Source organism: Cervus elaphus, chromosome 31 (genome assembly GCF_910594005.1).
Source record: "Cervus elaphus chromosome 31, mCerEla1.1, whole genome shotgun sequence".
Taxonomy (NCBI): domain Eukaryota; kingdom Metazoa; phylum Chordata; class Mammalia; order Artiodactyla; family Cervidae; genus Cervus; species Cervus elaphus.
The window spans coordinates 45,519,002-45,541,829 of record NC_057845.1 but is presented as its reverse complement, the minus strand read 5'-3'; the positions used below and the strand labels follow the sequence as shown (position 1 = coordinate 45,541,829).

The following is a 22,828-nucleotide window of genomic DNA, read 5'->3' as shown; positions in this document are numbered from 1 at the left end:
TGCATTTCATTTGTATTCTGCTTTTTTTTTACCTAGTGGATTAGAATAATAGTATACCTAAATACATTGTAAATATATTGAGATATTAGATCTAGCGTCTGCGATAGCATCTCACATAATAGTGATTACATGCTTGTTGATACATAAATGAATAAATGTCCCAAAGTCTGGGGAATGAAATAGTGATTATTATATAATAAAAATTATTAGTTAAGTATACAAAGTAGAACTTTCCAGGGGACCATTCAGTAATATTTTCAGTAATTCTGTACCAAACCCTTTTTGACAATAGTTGAGCTATACTACAATTTTGCCATATAGTACACAGTCTCAATCTCAGCTAAAGATGAAGTTTACTTTTCCAAAAAATTTAGGTCATATTCAGAATGAAACTGAAAAGCAAATTCAACCTTAATAATAATAGACATTTATCAATAGTTTAGTAACCACCAAACGAAATTACTTCATACTTGGTTGTGGTTAAACTTTTAGCACAAATATACTTTTAGATACAAAGAGAAAATAACATTTTACAAAATTCACAACTGATTTTTTTTTAATCACATCCAAAAATCATTCATCTAAGAAAGTTGCAAACCCTGGCTTACATGACCATGCTGCTTTCAAAGTGAATTGGATCAAAGGGTCTAAAGAACACAAGAAATACTTTCAGACAGGAAGACTCCACACCAAGAGGCTATCACAAGCAACCACTGTGAGAGTATAAATCATCACTGCTAACCTGAGATGTTTACACAAAAGTTTATTTCACTTTTTCTGATGGTAAAAATAATACTTGTTCACCTTTCAAAAACCAAGCATATAAAACTGAAAGGAAAAAAAATTAAAATCACCAGATATAATCACTGATAAGTGTTTGTCAGTTTCTTTCTGATCTATTTTGTCTGTGTATGTCAGCTGAGCTGTTTTGTTTTTTTTTTTGAGCTGTTTTATATATAAAAAATTGCACTGTTTTTTATATCTAATACTGCAGCACAAGTTTTCCCTCTAGCTTATTACAAATATCTCATTATATATTCTCTCAGTGATGATATAATACTTCATCTAACCCTTCCCTTTTTTTGACTACTGACATTATTTCCAGGTTTTTTTTTTTTAATTAATGCTACTATAAATGTTCCTGAAATTTGAGGAATTTGTGGTTTTTCCTCAAATTTGTTAGCTGTTTCGTTAACAAATTGTTTCCACAATTTGTTAGTTGTGGTGGTTTTTGGAGGTTTGGTGGGTGATTCAGATTTTTCACTTAGGGTTTATCCTCAGCAGTGAAATTAAACAGTATATATTGTCAATTTCTATAGAGCCTCATAAATGTAACCCACTAAAAGACAGCCACTCCCCATCCCATGGATGCAATATTCTTTGAAATCCAATTCCAACATAATGGCCCCCACTGATCTGACACCAGGGTTTGATACAGATCCAGGATTTATATTTTCATCTTTTAATACATAATTTAACTGCACCAAATTCTGTAATAATTTTTTCTACAGATATGTCAATATTCCCTAAAAGGCAGTAAATGTTCTTTTTCTGGTTCTTAGAAACACGGCATTTTTTTATTTTTTTATTAGTTGGAGGCTAATTACTTCACAACATTTCAGTGGGTTTTGTCATACATTGATATGAATCAGCCATAGATTTACACGTATTCCCCATCCCGATCCCCCCTCCCACCTCCCTCTCCACCCGATTCCTCTGGGTCTTCCCAGTGCACCAGGCCCGAGCACTTGTCTCATGCATCCCACCTGGGCTGGTGATCTGTTTCACCATAGATAGTATACATGCTGTTCTTTTTTTTTTTTTTCCCTTTTTTTTTTTTTTTTATTTTTATTTTTTTTTTTTTAATTTTTTTATTAGTTGGAGGCTAATTGCTTCACAACATTTCAGTGGGTTTTGTCATACATTGATATGAATCAGCCATAGATTTACACTTATTCCCCATCCCGATCCCCCCTCCCATCTCCCTCTCCACCCGATTCCTCTGGGTCTTCCCAGTGCACCAGGCCGGAGCACTTGTCTCATGCATCCCACCTGGGCTGGTGATCTGTTTCACCATAGATAGTATACATGCTGTTCTTTTGAAACATCCCACCCTCACCTTCTCCCACAGAGTTCAAAAGTCTGTTCTGTATTTCTGTGTCTCTTTTTCTGTTTTGCATATAGGGTTATCGTTACCATCTTTCTAAATTCCATATATATGTGTTAGTATGCTGTAATGTTCTTTATCTTTCTGGCTTACTTCACTCTGTATAATGGGCTCCAGTTTCATCCATCTCATTAGGACTGATTCAAATGAATTCTTTTTGACGGCTGAATAATATTCCATGGTGTATATGTACCACAGCTTCCTTATCCATTCATCTACTGATGGGCATCTAGGTTGCTTCCATGTCCTGGCTATTATAAACAGTGCTGCGATGAACATTGGGGTGCACGTGTCTCTTTCAGATCTGGTTTCCTCAGTAGAAACACGGCATTTTTTTTTAATCCTGATTTTAATAGATGCAGAAAGATAAATGCTGAACTTAAATATTTTTTCACCTCATTAACTTCAATTGTTTCAATTCAAATGAAAAGATATTTTCTCTTAAATCTAAACTAATCAAATCTAGTTTAATTTGTTAATAGAGGTCCAGGTATCTCCCTGTTGAGGACACAGTGAAACTACAAACCTGTCCTTGCAGACTAAGGAAGGCATATCTACTGAATCTACCATATTGAAATCTTTAACTATCCCAAGACTTTAAACAGGAGAAATCATGCAGAGAGCAGAGGTATAAGAAAGGAGAATTAGTGACAGAATGAGTACACAGATGAGGACACGAAGTCTTAATTTTTTTCAGGCCTAAGTCCAACAAGTTGAGGCAATGGGAACCACCTTTTTGGGTCTGGTTTTCTAGAACTTCATGATAGTTTTATTGCTTGGACTGTAAGAAATCCTCATAAACACAGTTGACCATTTAGAACATGTGATAAAGGATTAAAACATATAGGAATCAAACTCAAAAGCCTTTTTAAACAAACTTTCAGGACCAAAATGAAATGCTGATATCAAAAGATGGATTACAGGTAAAATTACAATAAATTATTCTGTCTAGTCAAGGATGAATAATAATGAAACAGTTAAGGAAATTAGAAGCTAAAACACAGACTTATTTTAGTATGACTTAATGGCAGAAAGTGAAGAAGTACTCTGCATATAAGTTAAATAAGCAGGGTGACAATTTACAGCCTTGACGTACCCCTTTCCCAATTTGGAACCAGTCTGTTGTTCCACGCCAGTTCTAACTGTTGCTTCCTGACCTGCATACAGATATCTCAGAAGGCAGGTCAGGTGGTCTGGTATTCCCATCTCTTCAAGAATTTTCCACAGTTTGTTGTGATCCACACAGTCAAAGGCTTTGGCATAATCAATAAAGCAGAACTAGATGTTTTTCTGGAACTCACTGGCTTTTTGATGATCCAACAGATGCTGGCAATTTGATCTCTGGTTCTTCTGCCTTTTCTAAATCCAGCATGAACATCTGGATGTTAATGGTTCACATACTGTTGAAGCTTGGCTTGGAGAATTTTGAGCATTACTTCACTAGCGTGTGAGATGAGTGTAAGTGTGGGGTAGTTTGAGCAGTCCTTGACATTGCCTTTCTTCATCATTGGAATGAAACTGACTTTTTCCAGTCCTGTGGCCACTGCTGAGTTTTCCAAATTTGCTGGCATACTGAGTGCAGCACTTTCACAGCATCATCTTTTAGGATTTAAAACAGCTCAACTGGAATTTCATCACCTCCACTAGCTTTGTTCATAGTGATTCTTCCTAAGGCTCACTTGACTTCGCATTCCAGGATGTCTGGCTGTAGGTGAGTGATCACACCATTGTGATTATCTGGGTTCAAACCATGGCTCAATTGGGGATAATAAGATCAAGGCTCAGAATTTAGCTAGAAAAAAATATGTAGTTTTCATCAGGTGGACTGCAGGGTTGGACTGATAATGGCCAACATTTTCATCCTTTGGTTAAATGAAGCCAATGCAAAGGTAAGCAGAGTCTAAACATGGAAGAAGGAAAAGTCCTTATACCCTTATAGGATGCAGATGAACTTTTACTTAGAGTTACTCGTGGAGCTTCACTGCACATAGTGACTGCAGTCATGAAATTAAAAGACGCTTGCTCCTTGGAAGAAAAGCTATGACAACCTAGACAGCATATTAAAGAGCAGAGACATTACTTTGCCAACAAAGGTCCATATATTCAAAGCTATGGTGTTTCCAGTAGTCATGTATGGATGTAGGAGTTGGACCATAAAGAAGGCTGAGTGCAGAAGAATTGATACTTTTGAACTGTGGTGTTGGAGAAGACTTTGGAGAGTCCCTTGGATAGCATGGAGATCAAAACAGTTAAACCTAAAGGAAATCAGTCCTGAATATTCATTGGAAGGACTGAAGCTGAGGTTCCAATATTTTGGTCACCTGATACAAAGAGCCAACCCATTAGAAAAGACCCTGATGCTGGGAAAGACTGAAGGCAGGAGAAGGGGATGACAGAGGATAAGATGGTTGGATGGCCTCACCGACTCATTGGACGTGAGTTAAGCAAGTTCTGGGAGATGGTAAAGGACAGGGAAGCCTGGCATGCTGCAGATCTTGGGGCTACAAAGTGTCAGACATGACTCAACAACTGCACAACAACACTGGAGTTCAGGGAACTGATAAAATGCATGCTTTGTTTAATGAAAATGTTTAACATCACAGAACAACAACACGAGATATTTTTTCATATTTTAGTTTTATTCTTCCATATTCTTATATAAGTGAATTATAAGTTAAAATATTTTTAAATAATGGCAATAGACATTTTAATGGAAAAAAGTTATGCAAGACAAGAGCTGAGAGAGATGAAGACAAACCCTGTGGGTCTAAAATACAGGCATGAGGAATCAAAAAGCACATTTCTGAAAAGTTTCTGAAAAAGCACATTTCTGAAAAGGAACAAGCAATGAGGATGGCTGATGATAATGCCAAATTTTGTCTAAGTCCCGTGGTCTTGGAAAACAGCAAGAGTTTAAAAAATTCTTCCACTTTTACTGTTCCAGAAAATGTCTTATTGCAAAGTAACACACATCCCCATATGGCTTAGATCTGGCTCAGATCTGGCTCACAGATGCCCCTCTCCTCTATCTATAACAAGACAAAACACAGACGCTTCAAATTCCCATTCTTTGCCTCCTAAATAACTAGCTGACTATTTATTCCCACTGATAATTCAGAACAAAATGCTTGTTAACCAAATATTGATTAAATTTTCATCCTCCACAAGAATATACAAGAGAAAACAGACAGTTTCTTCAGCAAGTGGTGTTGGAAAAGTTGAACAGCCTGCATATAAATCAGTGAAGTTAGAAGAAACCTTCACACCAGACACAAAGATAAACTCAAAATGGCTTAAAGAGTAAAATATAAGACGAGACACCACAAAACTTTCAGAAGAGCGCATAGGCAAAACAATCTCTGACATAAATCATACCAGTGTTTTCTTAGTCTCCCAAGGTAATAAAAGTAAAAGCAAAATCAAACAAACGGGACCTAATCAAACTTACAAGATTTGTACAGCAAATGAAACCTTAAACAAACCAAAAAGACAGCCTCTGGACTGGGAAAAAAATATTTGCAAATGATGTGATTAACAAGGGCTGAATTTCCAAAATATAAAAACAGCTCATGCAACTCAATAACAAAAACAAACAACCTAGTCAAAAATAGGCAAAAGACCTAAATAGATATTTCTCCAAAGAAGACATACAGATGGCTAACAAGCACATGAAAAGATGTACAGTGTCACTAATTATTAGAGAAATGCAAATCAAAACTACCGTGTGGTACCACCTCACACTGTTAGAATGGCCATCATTTAAAAGTCTATAGGGTCTTCCCCAGTGGTCCAGTGGTTAAGACTTTGACTTCCAGCGCAAGAGGTAAGAGTTTGATCACTGGTCCAGGAGCTGAGGTCCCACACGCCTTGCAGTCAAAAAGCCAAAACATCAGATAGAAGCGATGTTATAACAAACTGAATGAAGACTTTTAAAATGGTCCACATAAAAAAAAAACTTTTTAAAAAATCTATACATAACAAATGCTGGAGAGTCTGTAGAGAAAAATAACCCTCCTACACTGCTGAGCATGCATGCATGCTCAGTCACTCTGTCATGTCTGAATCCCATGGATTGTCACCTGCCAGAGTCCTCTGTACATGGGATTTTCTAGGCAACAGTACTGGAGTGGGTTGCCATTCCCTTCTCCAGGGGAATCTTCCTGACCAAGGGATCAAATCAGGGTCTCCTGAATTGCAGGCAGATTCTTAACCATCTGAGTCACCAGGAAAGCCCTCTATGCTGTTGGTGGGAATGTAAATTGGTGCAGCCATTATGGAGAACAGTATAAAAACTAAAAATAGGGACTTCCCTGGTGGTCCTGTAGTTAAGAGTCCTTGCGTCCACTGCACAGGATGTGGGTTCAATTCCTGGTTGGAGAAGTAATATCTTTCATGCCACACAGTTCAGTCAAAGAAAACCTAAAAACAGAGTGGCTATATGATCCAGCAATCTCATTCCTGGGCATATATCCAGAAAAAAACATAATTCAAAAAGATACATGTACCCATATATTCATAGTGGCACTATTCACAATAGCCAAGACATAGCAGCAACTTAAATGCCCATCAACAGATGAATGGATAAAGATATTTTACACACACAGGCACACACACAAATGAAAAGCAAAAAGATGTTGTATGTGTATACAGTGGAATACCACTCAGCCATTCAGTTCAGCTCAGTCACTCAGTCATGTCTGACTGTTTGCAACCCCATGGACTGCAGCACGCCAGGCTTCCCTGTCCATCACCAGTTCCCAGAGCTTGGACAAACTCATGTCGGTGGAGTCAGTGATGCCATCCAAACCATCTCATCCTCTGTCAGCCCCTAATCCTCCTGCCTTCTATATTTCCCAGCATCAGGGTCTTTTCCAATGGAATCAGTTCTTCTCATCAAGTGGCCAAACTATTGGTGCTTCAGCTTCAGCATCAGACCTTCCAATGAAAATTTGGGGTCAATTTCCTTTAAGATTGACTGATTTGATCTCCTTGCTGTCCAAAGGACTCTCAAGAGTCTTCTTCAATACCACAGTTAAAAGGCATGAATTTTTTTGGCACTCAGCTTTCTTTATGGTCCAACTTTCACATCCATACTTGACTACTGGAAAAACCATAGCTTTGACTAGATGGACCTTTGCTGGCAAAGTGATGTCTTTGCTTTTTAATATGCTGTCTAGATTTGTCATAGCATTCCTTCTAAGAAGCAAGGATCTTCTAATTTCATGGCTGCAGTCACTGTCCACAGTGATTTTAGAGCCCAAGAAAAGCAAATCTGCTGTTTCTACTTTTTCCCCTTCTATTTGCTATGAAGTGATGGGACCAGAGGCCTTGATCTTAGTTTTTCAAATACTGAGTTTTAAGCCAGCTTTTTCACTCTCTTCTTTTACCCTCATCAAAAGGCTCTTTAGTTTCTCTTTGCTTTCTGTCATTAGAGTGGTGTCACCTGCATTCCTGAGGTTAATGATTTTCTTTAATTAACAATAATCTTTTGATTTTCACATTACCTGCCTTTTGTTGCAAATCTTCTATATAAACTGGATCTTCCCCCTACCTCCTTGGAGCAGTTCTCTCAGAGTTACTTGAGATGCTGTCTCCCAAGCTTGAAGTCCTAAAACTTCCCACAGAATAAAATGTAACTTTTAACTTTTAGGCTGTGTGTATTTTTAAGTCAACGTATGTTAAACTGAATCACTTTTCTGTGCAGCAAAAATTTACAAAACACTGTAAATCAACTATACTTCAATAAAACAATGTTTTAAAATAAATAAATAAATAAATCTTCATCCTCCAGTCATTGGCTTTTTATCTACCCTCACCTGAGCTATCACAGAGCTCTTTCTTAATAGCTCCTTCTGAGAGTACGCTAACTTCAGGGTAAAAACATTCTCTAATCTCCTGTCTTTTCACAGCAACTCTCCCTCACCCCATTTTTAGCATTGTTTACTCCTTCCTCTAAAAACAAAGCCTTTTCTGACTAAATCTGACTAATCTTTGAGATGCTTGCAGAGCTTAGAGTCCAAACATTCTCCCTGTTGCAATATTCTACCTTTCCTATTACAGTATTCCCTTTCCTCCTTCTAGCAACAGAATATTTCCTTACCTAAGTCTGGTTCTGTTTTTATTTGAAACCAATCATGTTCTCTAGAGAGAACCTAAAAATAAAATCAGAAAGAAGATAGAACCCCTTAGCACAATAGGAAAGAAGACAGAATCTCTCACCCAGATTGATGTATAGGGGAGGGTGGAAAGCTTGCAAAGTTATTGAGGTTTCAAACTGATATCAGAAAAGGCATCCTGACTACCTACACAGAACAAAAGTCTCCTTGGGTCCCTTGATACCAAGTAAGACCAGAGATAATGACTCAGTACAAGATAGGAAAAGAGAAGGTAGGTTGATGGTCAAAGGAAAGGCAGAGCTATGGATAGACCTGTAGTCTACAAATGAGTGAATGCAGGTAACATCTGAAAGATACTGTACTGTACGTTAAAGCAACACCATCACAAAAGCCAAAGTCCAAACTGTCAACTCTGGTTAATCAAAATAACTGTCAATCCTCTCCTAGGCAAACATCACAAGAACTGCCTTAACGAGAGCTTCAACGTGTGAGGAATCTGAAGCCGTCCAGGAGTTATAAGGAAGAACACCTTTTGGCTGCAATCCTTATGATCTTACTTCTTAGTAAAAGTTATGAAGCCTTAGGCACGGAAAACTAAGCTTTTCCTACTGTTCATTGACTATTGCTAAGGCAACTCTGCAGACTTTGATCTTTTGTCCCGAGGCACCAAATCAAGAAAGGGGGAAGCAGGCGCCAACTTTTATTGACTTGCATTTGCAACAAACCAAGTAAAATCATGATTATCATGATCATTATTATCCTTAGCATTAAGAACAATTCAACAGAACCTTTGTTTTCAGATCTGGTGATTAGCCTGAAGCAGTAATTCTCAACTAGTAGATGAGAAGAGATGCTATTCCTGACAGGCTGCACAATAAGGGCGGATGGCTGTCATAATATACCTAATAATTCACAACAAAATATATCCATTTCAGATCCTCTTGTCCTTTATGATATTGTATGTCATTAAAGTTTATTATAATGATAAATGTAAAAAATATGTTCATTGCATTGTTATTTACATTTTAAAAATTTCACTTTGAAAGTTTAGAAATAATCAATTTGGGGTTGGCTTTAAAAACTATAATGCATACATAAAATAGGGTTAATATATTAAATCTTTTACTCTCAAGTAAATATATTGATATGGAAGGAGAGTTGCTATATATTCTTGAGAACACAAAATCCAGTTATGGACCAGATGAGATGTACATGGGACGGATACTGAACGATTATTTGTGATTCCTTCTAGGAAGCAGAATTATGTGGTAAAAAAGAGTAATAATATGACTTTTCAACTTTTGATATATTTTTGTTTTCATTTCTATAATAAATGTGTTTTTATAATTTAAAATCATAAAGTTTGATTTAAAAATGTCTGTTGTTTTTCAGTCACCCAGTGGTGTCTGACTCCCTGAGACCCCACAGACTGCAGTACGCCAGGCCTCCCTGCCCCTCCTCCATCTCCCGAAGTTTGCCCAAGTTCATGTCCATTGCAAGGGTGATGCCATCCAGCCATCTCATCCTCTGACACACTCTTCTCCTTCTGCCTTCAATATTTCCAAGCACCAGGAACTTTTCCAATGAGTCGGCTGTTCACATCAAAATCCTGGAGCTTCAGCTTCAGCATCAGTCCTTCCAATGAGTATTCAGGGTGGACTTCCCCTAAGATTGACTGTTTTTATCTCCTTGCTGTCCAAGGAGCTTTCAGGAGTCTTCTACAACACCACAGTTTGAAGTCATCAGCTCTGTCTTCTTTACAGTCTAACTCTCACAACCATATGTGATCACTGGGAAGACCATAGTCTTGACTATATGGACCTTTGTCAGCAGAGTAATGTCTCTGTTTTTCAACACACTGTTTAGGTTTATCATAGCCAGATGCCATGATCTTAGTTTTTTTAATAAAAATGTCTAGGAATAGACAAATATTTTTCTCTGAAAAAATGGCCAGCTTGTTTTCAACATGGCAACACTTGTATAAAGTGAATGATGAGTGGCAAAAAATACATGAAGCATTGCTTTACAAACCTTAGAACAGTAATGCCAACAAAATAGTGAGGACACAAAAATTTGGGGAAACCAGCAGTAACATAATTTTAAAACATCCTCTGAACTATGCCTCAGTCTATGAAGACAAAGCCACTAGCAGTCATGATTGGGAAGAAAACTATATCAGAATATTCTGCTTAGAAATGCATTGTTTTTATTTTCTTTAATCTCCTTTTGTTATTTGTTACACTCTCCTCATGCCTGTGCTGCATTATCTCCTTAGACCTCATTTACAAAACACAGTTTCAAAGATAAAATTACAGAGAATTTTAAGAGGGCAATAGCAGAAGTTTTTACCAAGTGTGGGCCCCATATGATTATCTTGATACATGCAGAAAAAGCTTTTGACAACATCCAACATTTATTTATGATTAAAACTCTCAACAAAATGGGTATAAAGGGATTATACCTTAACAGAATAAAGGCTACATATGACAAACAATAGCTAACATCATACTCAATGTTGAAAAGGTGAAAGCATTTCCTCTAAGATCAGGAACAAGACAAAGATGCCAACAGTTTCAGCTTTTATTCAGCATAGTTCTAGAAGTCTTAGCTATAACAATCAGACAAAAAAGGAAATAAAAAGAATCCAAATTGGAAAGAAAGAAGTAAAAACTGTCACTGCAGATGTCATAATACTATACAAAGAGAATCCTAAAGACACAACCAAAAAAACTACTAGAACTCATCAATTAATTCAGTAAAATTACAAGATACAAAATTAATATACATAAGTTTGTTGAGTTTCTATATTCTAACAATGAACTATAGAAAGAGAAATTAAGAAAATAATCCCATTCACAATCACGTCAAAAATAATAAAATACCTGGGAATAAATCTAACTAAGAAACACCTATACTTAGAAAACTATAAGGCACCCATGAAAAAACTAAAGAGAACACAGATAGAAAGATTCATGTGCTCATGAATTGGAAGAATATTGTTAAAACAATAATATTAGCCAAGGCAATCTACAGATTCAATGCAACCCTCATCAAAATACCAATGGTAGATCTATAACAAAGAACAGTAAATAAGGAAACACAAAAGAACCTGAATACAGTGAAGTCTCTCAGTTGTGTCCGACTCTTTGTGACCCCATAGACTATAGCTTACCAGGCTCCTCCATCCATGGGATTTTCCAGGCAAGAGTACTGGAGTGGGGTGCCATTGCCTTCTCCAGGGGATCTTCCCTACCCTGGGATTGAACCTGGGTCTCCCGCGTTGCAGGCAGATGCTTTACCTTCTGAACCACCAGGGAAGCCCCGAGCCTGAATAACCAAAACAATATTAAGAAGGAAGAACAAAACCAGAGGAATCATGCTCCCTGATTTTAAACTATTCTGCAAAGTTACAGTAATCAAAACAATATAGTACTGGCACAAAACTGATATACAGATCAATGGAACAGAACAGACAGCCCAGAAATGGACCCACAGCTACAGGGTCAATTAATCTATGACAAAGAAAGTAAGAACTTCCAATGGGAAAAAGACACTTTCTTTAATAAATGGGTTGGGGAAACTCAACAGCTACATGGAAAAGAATAAAACTGGACCACTTTCTCATACCATATATAAGAAAATCTTAAAATGGATTAAAGACTTAAATGTAATATCTGAAACCAGAGGAAGTGCACTCTTTGATATAGATCTTAGCAATATTTTTTTGGATTTGTCTTCCCTAGACAAGGGAACCAGAAGCAAAAGTAAATAAATGGTACTACATCAAACTATAAAGGTTTTGCACAAACCAAGAAAACTATCAACAATACAAGAAAGGCTGCTAAATGAATGGGAGAAGGTATTCGTAAATGCTATGCCTAACAAGGGTATATCATTATCCAAAATATACAAAGAACTCTTACAACTCAAAATCAAATAGATAAACAACCCAATTACAAAATAGAGGACCTGAATATGTTTCCAAGAAATCATACAGATGACCAACAGGCATATGAAAAGATGCTTAATATCACCAATCATCAGGGAAATGCAAATCACAACCATGAGATATTAACTCACCCCTGTCAGAGTGGCTATATCAAACAGATAAGAAAAAACCATGTGTAGGCAAGGATGTGTGGAAAGGGAACCATTGTGAACTCTAAGTGGTAATGTAAAGCGGCACAGCCATTATGAAAAACAGCATGCAGATTTCTCAAAAAAGTTTAAAAACAGAACTAACATAGGATCCAGCAATTTCACCCCTAGGTATTTATCTGAAGAAAACTTACAAAGAGTGTGACATGACTGAGTGACCGAACTGAAATGAACTGAAAACAGTAATTGGAAAAGATACATGCATCCCTGTGTTCATTACAGAATTATTTACAATAACCAAGATACAGCACTCAAGCATTATTTACAACAGCAAACCTCAGAACCTATCAATAGATGAATAGGTAAAGATGTGGCATATATATGAATGGAAAAGTGAAAGTGAAGTCTCTCAGTCCTGTCCAACTTCTTGTGAACCCATGGAGCTCACCAGTCTCCTCCATCCATGGAATTTTCCAGGCAAGAGTACTGGAGTGGGTTCTCATTTCCTTCTCCAGGGGATCTTCCTGACCCAGGGATCTAACCTGGGTCTCCTGCACTACAGGCAGACGCTTTTACCGTCTGAGCCACCAGGAATCCATATGTAAATGGAATATCACTCAACCATAAAAATGAAATGTTGCCATTTCCAGTTATAGATGGACCTGGAGGGTATTCTGTTAAAGGAAATATGAGAAAGACAAATAATGCATGAATTCATTTATTTGTGGAATCTATTTTTTTTAATGAACAAATATAACCAAACAGAAGCAGAGTCATAGATACAGAGTGCAAATAGGTGGTTGCCAGAGGGGAAGGAGTGGTAGAAGGAATAGACAAAGAGATTAAGAGATACAAACTTTCAGTTACAAAATAAATTTGTCACAGGTATAAAATGTATAGTGGGGACTATATCAATAATTATGAAATGTCTTTGTATAGGGACAGAAGACAACTAGACTTGTGATAATTTTAAAATGTATAGAAATATTGAATCACTATTTTGTGCACCAGGAATAACATAGTGCTATAGATCAATTATACTTCAAAAACAAACAAGCAAGCTCATAGTAAAAGAGATCAGATTTGTAAATACTGGAGAGGGTCATAGAATTAGTTGAACATAGTTAAAAAATGCAAACTTCCAGTTATAAATACTAGGGATTTAATGTACAACATGATAAAAATAATTAACATGACATACATTAAAAATGAAAAATGAAAGTTCTTTCAAGTAGAAGAATTCTCACAATAAATTTTTTCTATTTATTTAATGTTGTATCTATGTGAAATGATGGCTGTTCAGTAAACCTATTGTAGTAATCATTTCATGATGTGTGTAAGTCAAATTATTATTCTCTGTCCATTAAACATATAGTGCTATATTTCAATTATGTCTCAATAAAACTGGGGAAGAAAGAACAGGCCTTGGGTTTCAGCTGGAGAAATACAAGAAGTTTCCACATTGCCATGTAGCAGGGTTTATGGGAAAAGTAGGAATTTACAGGTTAGGTGTACATGAAATATGAATGGAAAATGAATGTTGGGCTGTCCCGCTGCATAAAGAACAATCTGAATACAGTCACAGTGGGCTGGAAGTTTACTGCATACCTATTTATTTCTCTGTTTGGTAATGCTTTTTAGTTTGCTTTTTAATAAACCATATCATTGATAATGAATTAAAATGCATGAATACATGTTTCTTTTAAAAAATAAGCACTAAAGTTCTGTTTCTCAAGGAAACTGATGGTACTCACACAATTGGTATTGTGTTTGTCGGCGTTTACCATCTACATTTGTGACTGAGACACCACTGACTCCTTAAAACCCAGAAGATGTCAGAACCTGCAGAAGCATCAATACCCACTTCACAAGTTAATAGCTATTTTAAGGAAAATCACTCAAAGACAATAATTTAACATGTACAGCTTACCATTCCACTAAGTATAGTTTTCCATTAAGATCAGAAGATTATGCTTATAAATTAATTTCACTTATTTGTATAAACATGTGAAATGACAGCCGCTACTGAGCTGGCTCCCTGAACTGCAAAACTTTATAAATAGTTCAATGATGTCAGTTATATATAGAGAGTGTTATCCATATGCCACAAGCAGAAAATCAGTTAGTTCCAATCATGGTTTAATAATTTCATCCCAATTATTGAATCAAAGAAACATTTGACCTTATTTTAAATCAATTCTATTAAAGTAAAATTTAAATATGATAACAATCACCTTTTTTAATTGTATTGATAATGAATTCTGAAAAATATGCACACTTAGGTAACCATCCTGTTGATAACAAAAATATAAAACATCACCATCCCAAACCATTTGCTATTCATCTTAGAAGTCAACTTCCCAGCCCCAAGAAAGCACTGATCTATTGACTCTAGCTTTTTGTTGTTGTTGTTGTTGTTTTTTTAGTTTTTTCTATTCTAAAATTTAATATCAATAGAATTATACAGTATATCTTTGTGTCTAATCTTGTGTCATTTGTGTCTAAATTCTTTCACTCAGCATGACTTCTTTGAGATTCATTTATACTGCTGCAAGTATCATTACTTTGCTCTTTTTATCGTTGAATGTCATTCAATTGTATAATTACACTGTGATTTGTTTAGACATTTACCTGTTGACATTTGAATGTTTTTGGTTTGAGGTCATTATGATTCAAGCTGTCATGATTACCATCATGCAGATCATTAGCTGGACATACATTATATTTTCTCTTGGTTAAACACCTAGGAATGGGATTTGGGGGCTATATGTTAAGTGTGTGCTTCATTTTACATGAAATCTGACAAAATATTTTCCAAAATAATACTTTCTTATACACCTACAAGTAATAAATGCAGTTTCCAATTGTTCTACATCTTTACCAACACATTAAAAAAAAACCCTTATTATTTCAAGAAGTGTATAATTACAGCCATACCTCATGGACAGAGAACCTGGCAGGCTATAGGGCCGCAAAAAGTCAGACACAACTAAAGCAACTCAGCATGCACTCATGCATGCTGTTAGCTAGATAAATCTACTAACATGGAATATAAAAAAAAATTCATAGGTTATTTTAATTTTTTCCCACTTTTGTTATTTTTATTCAGTGACAATTTTCCATACAGGCAGATTTAATGTTGTTTTTATGTCTACTGTAAATATGGAAAAATTTGTAAGTGACATGCTTAATTTGATACAACATTTGAATCATGAGAACCATTGATTGAAAAATATTGGCTAGTGGGAACATACCTAGAGAAGAATTTCTGGGAAATACATTAACTCTACAATTAACATTTTAAGGAACTGCCAACCTGTTTCCCAAAGTGGCTACACCATTTGACAACACTTCCAGCAATAAATGAGGGTTCCAGTTTCTCCACATCTTAGACAACACTTGCTGCTGTATGTGTTTTTGACTTTAACAACCCTACTGGGGACAACAGAGGATGAGATGGTTGGATGGCATCAAGAACTTAATGGACATGAGTTTGAGCAAGCTCTGGGAGATGGTGAAGGGCAGGGAAGCCTGGAGTTGCTGCAGTCCACTGGGTCACAGAGTCAGACACGACTGAGTGACTGAACAACAATATCTCATTATGGTTTTGATTTGCATTTCCTAAGGAAACAAATTCACCATATACAACAAATTAATTAAAATGTGTCTACACTGAAACTTATACATGTCTGTTTATACAAGCATCATATACAATACCAAGAAGTGGAAACAACCCGCCTATCAACTGATAAATATAACTAGATAAATAAAATACAATATATCCATGCAAAGGAATATAACTTTCTTTGCATTCACTTAGATCTTTTCAAATTTTTTGAACAAAGTTTTGTTGTTTTCAGTATATAAATTTTACATTGCCTTTGTTAAATTAATTCATAAGTATTTTATTCATCTTGAAAACTTTGTAAATGGATTTATTTCCTTAATTTCATTTTTGGTTTGTGCACTGCCATTGCATTGAGGCACAATTGATTTTTATATATATTGTTCTTGTATTTTTAATCTTGATGCACATTTTTATTATTTATAATAGTTTTTTAGTGTATAGTACAGTTTTTAAGGAAAGTTGCAAAAAAATTTCCCCCTAGCAGGAAGCACTACTAAAAAGAAATACATATATAATGTAAGTGAAAAGCACCATAGGTATTTGCTTATTCAGATATTTTCCAGATCTTTAAGATAAATAGTATCTCTAAGAATCTTTAAGAACAAAAACAAAAAGTCAAAGCAATGCATATAAATGATTTTGGCATAGATTTAAAAATACTAATTTTGATACAGATGTCAGCTGTCATTGCATGTCTTTAATTAAGAGTGCCTTTCTGAAAAGTTTTTTTTGCTTCAAGTTCCAACACAGAATGAGAAGTCATTCTTTTTCACTGACATCCATTAATGATGTAATTTGATAGTGCTTCATAGACATCAACAAGCTGGCTTCTGATATAAAGTAAATTAATCACTATTTATAGATATGGGAAATTAAACAAGAATTGAGTTTTTATAAGCTGATGTACATTTTAGTGCACTACAACTCATTATTGAGAAAAATTCTATGCTGAATCCTTATACAGATGGAAAATTTATTATGAAAATTTGATAACCATCCTCCGCTTTATCCATGTTGCAAACTAAGATTTTCATAAATGGTATTATACGTAATGCAAGGTATAACATTAGTTTATATGGTCTACTGACATTTTAGTCACTAAAAATTCTAGAACTTGCTACAGATATTTGTTTGACATGTTTGTTTTTCCACATGGAAATAGATTTTTTTGAGCCTTTATATATATTTTCAATACACATGTTAAAATGGTCAAAAATAGAACCAGTGAATGGATGATATAAGGAGGGAGATGCAATTCATATTGACATTTTTCTAAAAACAACAGCTAGCTGACAATTGATTGGCTACCTGGTGAAGTAGTGAGCCCCCATCACTGGAAATATCCAAGTGACATATTAAAAACATACATCACACCTATCATCGAAGAGACTTCGGCACTGTATGGAGAACTTAAATGTATTACATCTAAGAAAATATATACTAAGACTGAATAAATTTTAGTTAGGTTTGGTTTTCTGTCATGTGTTTTGTTCAATCATCTACAAAATAAAACTGCATTATATATTTACACATGCATAAAAATGTACAGATAGCTTCTGTACATTTCTGCACCTTCTAATGGGGTGCAATTGATTGGTGTGTTTGTAGGTGGGGGCAGTGTTGCACAATATATATAAAAAATTATATGTACATACATAGGCATTTTTTCTCATACTTTTATCCATGGTGGTTCATGATACTACTTACAAAAGAAAGACAAAACTGTGAGACCAGGAATTTATTTTAATTTAAAATCATTATCTTATTTTCAAAGGAATAAGGTGAAAAAACGATTTTCTTCATAAAGAAAGAAACTTCTGAAAATTAGTTTTTAAACTAGAAATACTAGTATATCTTAAAGCACTACACTAAAAAGGATTACAGACAATGAAAGAAATTCACTCACATGAAAACTCAATAGCTCCTGATCACAAACACCCAAAATAGAAACCAAATTTTTTTAAAAAAACAAGAGATGCTAGCTGTTGAGAAGTCTGGTTTAAGTACCACCAATGTAGGCAATCTTGTGAAATAAATATGAATCTTGTCTGGCCTTATATCCTCTGAACTTTGCTGACTGTATTATATGGAAAGCTGCATCTGTTCCTGTCTTAAAACTGACAGTGCTGTCTTTAAAAGAACACTCAAGGAATCTGTAGAATCCTGAGGCAGAGTTGTTAAGCACAGACCTCAATGCATATGTTGTTTGCTTAAAGCTGTGTGCTCCATGCACACACGTCTAATGTTCATCAATACCATTTCCAAAGCATGGAAATTGAGACTCCATTTACGCTAACAGCAACAACATTTCAAAGCAAGGTATTAGTGAAGATAAATGGACACTTCGGTTTGAAATATTGAGCTTTCACAAAAGCACTTCTTCCCTAAGCTGAAGCTTGCTTATCTGTTTATCTTTAAGAAAAAGAAGTCTAATCTTCATAATATTCTTTAAAATGAAATGAATACATGAAATAAAATGAGAAATTTATGAGGGATTTTGTGGGAGCCAGAGGTTTATTCAGTTTTAAAAATAAATCTATTTTCCAGAGCTGTACTATCCAACATAGTAGTCACTAGCCACATATGGCTATTTAAATTAAATTTTTAATCCTCAGTTATACAAGCCATATTTTAGTGCTCTGTACCACATGTGGCAAGGTGATATCAGACAGCACAATTAAAGAACACTTTCAATAATAGGGCATCTTCTGTTGGACAGTGCCATTTTAGAGAACAGAAATCAATTGCTTGTTACACAGACTTTAGCTTTGAAAGCAATACAAGGATAAAAGCTGAAAACATTATAAAATACATTCCTATAAAACTCTGCTATTTAAGGAAGGGAGAAATATTTGACATCAACTCTCTAAATTTATTGTTTATTAGATTTACTTGATTCTACCTAAAACTGTAGAACAGACAAAAGGAAACACAAGATAAAAGGGCATCGCACAGACAACAATCAGCAAAAACACTCTCATAAAGTGAGACATTCTGAGTAGTTACAAGTACACAGAAGAGTACAGGTTAGGAATTACCAAGGAATTCTAGGATTAAGACTTAGACCATAGGTTGCAGAACCTGGCATATCAACACATGTTATCTGACAAGCAAATGTTTTAAAAGCAATTTTAATGTAAGTATCTTTAGGAAGACATGAATTCTCCAAACCACCATATACATGATGCTGAAAGATGCTACAGTTTGAGAATCACTGAACTAAAAAATGATGCAATTATTTTTAAGATGATCTTAGACTCATCATTTTGTATATACACTCCTAGAATTTTCTCCAAATCTGTATACCCTCTTAAAAATATATCAAACTATACTGTTTCCAGCACCATCTATAGTTAACCACCCATTTTTACACACATTTGTTACCTAGCTGGCCCTCAAAGCCACAGATTTTCAATACCTAGTTTGTAAAGCTTTAGCAGTTTTAGAGAGGATGTTAGAGTTGAAAGGGTCTTAGAAACATATGTCCCAGTCTTCTCACTTTATTAATGAGCCACAGATAAATGATTGGCTCAATGCTAAATATTAAATTAGTAGCAGAATAGCAGGAAAATCAGACTTACTTACTATTGATATTGCTTTTCCATTGCAACACTCTTTTCTTTAAATTTCTCCCCAATATATGTAACCCTCAAGAAAGCAGGTTTTTTTAGGTCCTGTGAAATGATGTATTTCTAAAGCCTAAAACACTAAGAATAATTTAATAACCAGTCATTCATTTTTATTAGGTTAATGAGAGATGCTTAGTCAGAACTGGTATGGGAAGTAAGAGGATTAATATTAATTGACTTAGGTTACTTGGCAACTATTTTATTCATGTGACTGCATTTAATCCTTCCAAAAGTAGTGCAGAAAAAATTAGTTCCCCCATTTTATAGATGAGGAAACTAAAGTAGCAGGTGACAATAGCAGTTTACCTGATTGTAAAATCTCCCGCTCTTTTTGCTACAATGGTGCATAGGTGCAGCACAAAGGAACTTCAGAGAGTCAAGAGTAAAATTCTTTGTATTAACAGACAATTTCTAGACAAGCAAAAATGTAAGAGTACTTATAAGTCTTAGACATTGTGCTAAGATTTTTCTAATCTATTTGTGAGTTTCTAGTTACCACTTCCCAGATGAGAAAATAAGGCACAGAGAATTTCAAAACTTGCTTAAAGACACTTAAATAGGAAGTGACAGAATCAATTACAAACCCAGGGAAGCTGGCTCCAGAGTCCATGCTAAAAACTACTGCACTAAACTATCACATAGACCAAGACAGTGGGCTTTCAGAGGTGGCTTTCTGACAAGCAGGAACATCACCGAGGAACTTGTTAGAATCAGGAATTTGGGGGCCCTATCCCAGGTCCACTGAACCAGAATCTGTGGGGGTGACATTGAGCATCCTGTGTTTTAAGAGCCCCACATGTGATGCTGAGGGATGCTACAGTTTGATAACCACTAAACTAAGAAATGATGCAATCATTTCTAAGATGATCTTAGACTCATCCTTTTGTATATACACTCGAGAATTTTCTACATGTCTGTATGTACTCTTTTAAAAATATATCAAATTGTACTGTTATGTTATTTATTTGTTCTCTAATCAATATGTCATGAGAATTTTCATGTATTGATAATTTTTTGAGAACACATCTTTTAGTGGCAGCTTAGTATCTGCTATGGTCTGAATGTATCTCCCCCACAAAACTCGTAGGTTGGAGACCTAATCCTCATGTGAAGGTGCTACTTGGGACCCATGGCAGACTGTCTCTCCCAATAATTGCTAGACATTTAAGCATTTAATTTTTTTTTCCACTTTTAAATAATGCCACAGTAAACTATTTTGTACTTAAAATATATTTCTCAGTATTTACTTAGGATAAATCCTTAAAAACAGATTGCATGATCAGTAGTTTTGTCTAGGCTTTTTAACCTTTGATAAATATTTCACTTATGAGATTATATGAAAAAGCTAACTTTCCAGAAATTCATACTAACAATAGATAATCATTTGTAGTCTTAAAATTTGGAATTTTCCTTAAAAATCACATTAATTCTCATTAGTATCTATCTGATTATTGCTAAAGTAAGCTTTTAATACATATATTAGAATTTGTATTTCTTCTTTTATGAATTAACTGTAAATGTATTTATCTTTTATTCTCTTGGGATTAAATATTTTCTCATTGAATTATAAGACATTTATATATTTGTAATAATCCACCATAGGCTTGGTAAAACTAAATATATACAAATAAAGATATAGAGATCAATATCTATATATAAAACCTATTTGCATCCACAATTATTTTAATATTAATTTGTGGTAATAATTAATGATTTTCCAGTTACTGCCAAATAGACCAAGCCACTATAAAGTATCTTACCAGCATCTCTTTAACATATAATTAGAAAACTTACAACTAGAACCACACACATTGGAAACATCACCATCCCAATCAAAGCATTTTTTCCGATATTGGGGACTGGGAGTTCTTAGTAAACTCAGCAGGAATTCGGTAGGAGGACGGAAGGAGAGATCCAATCATTCTTTATTTTAAACTCGCCTGGGTCCTTCTTGCTAACGACATAGTGCTGACGGTTCTTGATCATCTCTAACCAGTAGTCAGTCCCGCTTTAACATAAGCCCGTGGTCTCTAAAACAGAATTTGGCCTAGCTATCAAAATCTTATTTTCCTTCATATGTATCAATTTATTCTCTATTATAAAAATATAAATTTGTTTTAGTTACAGTATCTGTTGTTTCTGCTTCTTCCACTCTGACATTAGGCAGTAGAACCATACATAACAGAGTTATGTAGAATAGGGAAGGTTATTGAAAGTGAAATCTAAATGAATGTGTCAGGGGAGTGCAGTCTCCTCGGTTCTGTCTCATCTCAACAAAAATTTGAAGCAACGGATGTTACAGCCCTCAACGTGTCATAGATTTCAGATAGACCGTGTTATAGTTCTCGGGTCTCGAACAGACCATGTTATAGCTCTCAGATTTCAAACAGACCGTGTTACAGCTCTCAGATCTCAAACATACCATGTTATACCTCTTAGATCAGTGTTACAGCTCAGTGTTATAGCTCAATTTTATTTAGAAAATAGCAGGAAAATACATCCTTGAGGCATGAGGGCATGCCGACCCAAAGACGTGAAGAGAAGAGAGGGCCAGCACGCAGGAGAAAGAGAGACCCCCAGCCCTTTGGCTCCTCTTAAGTATGTTTTTTCCTCTGCCTGGGCCTGCCCTATGTAAACTGGGCTAGCCAGGAGTGCTGTTTCTTCTACCTGAGGTCCTCACTCCAGTCCTCGGACCTTCCTTTGTTCTATTTTCGTGGGCTTTTCCCTTCCTTGTCTTTTAAGCACCGCCAGTCTGGACTCCTGTTTCCTATTCTAGCTACCTAACAAATGTTTTGTAGGTTTCTTGTTTTTTCAAGTCTGCTCCTCTTCCCAGTTCTGTTCTGCCATCTAGATACTTGAACCCTTCAATCTCCTTTGCACTTCTTCCTTCAGGCTTTCATTAGCCTAGTTCAAGTACAATCTACCCAAAAATTCGGTCACCAAAATAAAAATAAACTAGATAAGTGGTTTCAGGAAAGAAACTGTGATGTTCCACTGGACTCCACTGTTGTTTCATCTCCATGGCCATAATGATAACAGGTTCGAAATAGTCTCCTCATCCTTATTCACAATGAACTTTAGTTCCTGAAAACTACCTTTTACAATCCAAGAATGATGGGATGGGAAGGGAGGTGGGACAGGGGTCCAGGAAGAGAGGATACAAGTACACCATAGTTGATTCATGTTAATG

At 35.5% G+C, this 22,828-nt stretch overlaps 1 protein-coding gene and 1 non-coding gene across 2 annotated transcripts in view; both read right to left on the bottom strand.

The window, feature by feature from the left end:
* Window positions 1-22,828, bottom strand: part of ZPLD1 (zona pellucida like domain containing 1) — a 405,680-nt gene that overhangs the window by 156,198 nt on the left and 226,654 nt on the right. The gene's annotated exons all lie outside the window — the stretch shown is intronic.
* Window positions 12,902-12,975, bottom strand: TRNAY-GUA. Its single transcript has one exon. It is a non-coding gene; the product is annotated as a tRNA-Tyr (tRNA).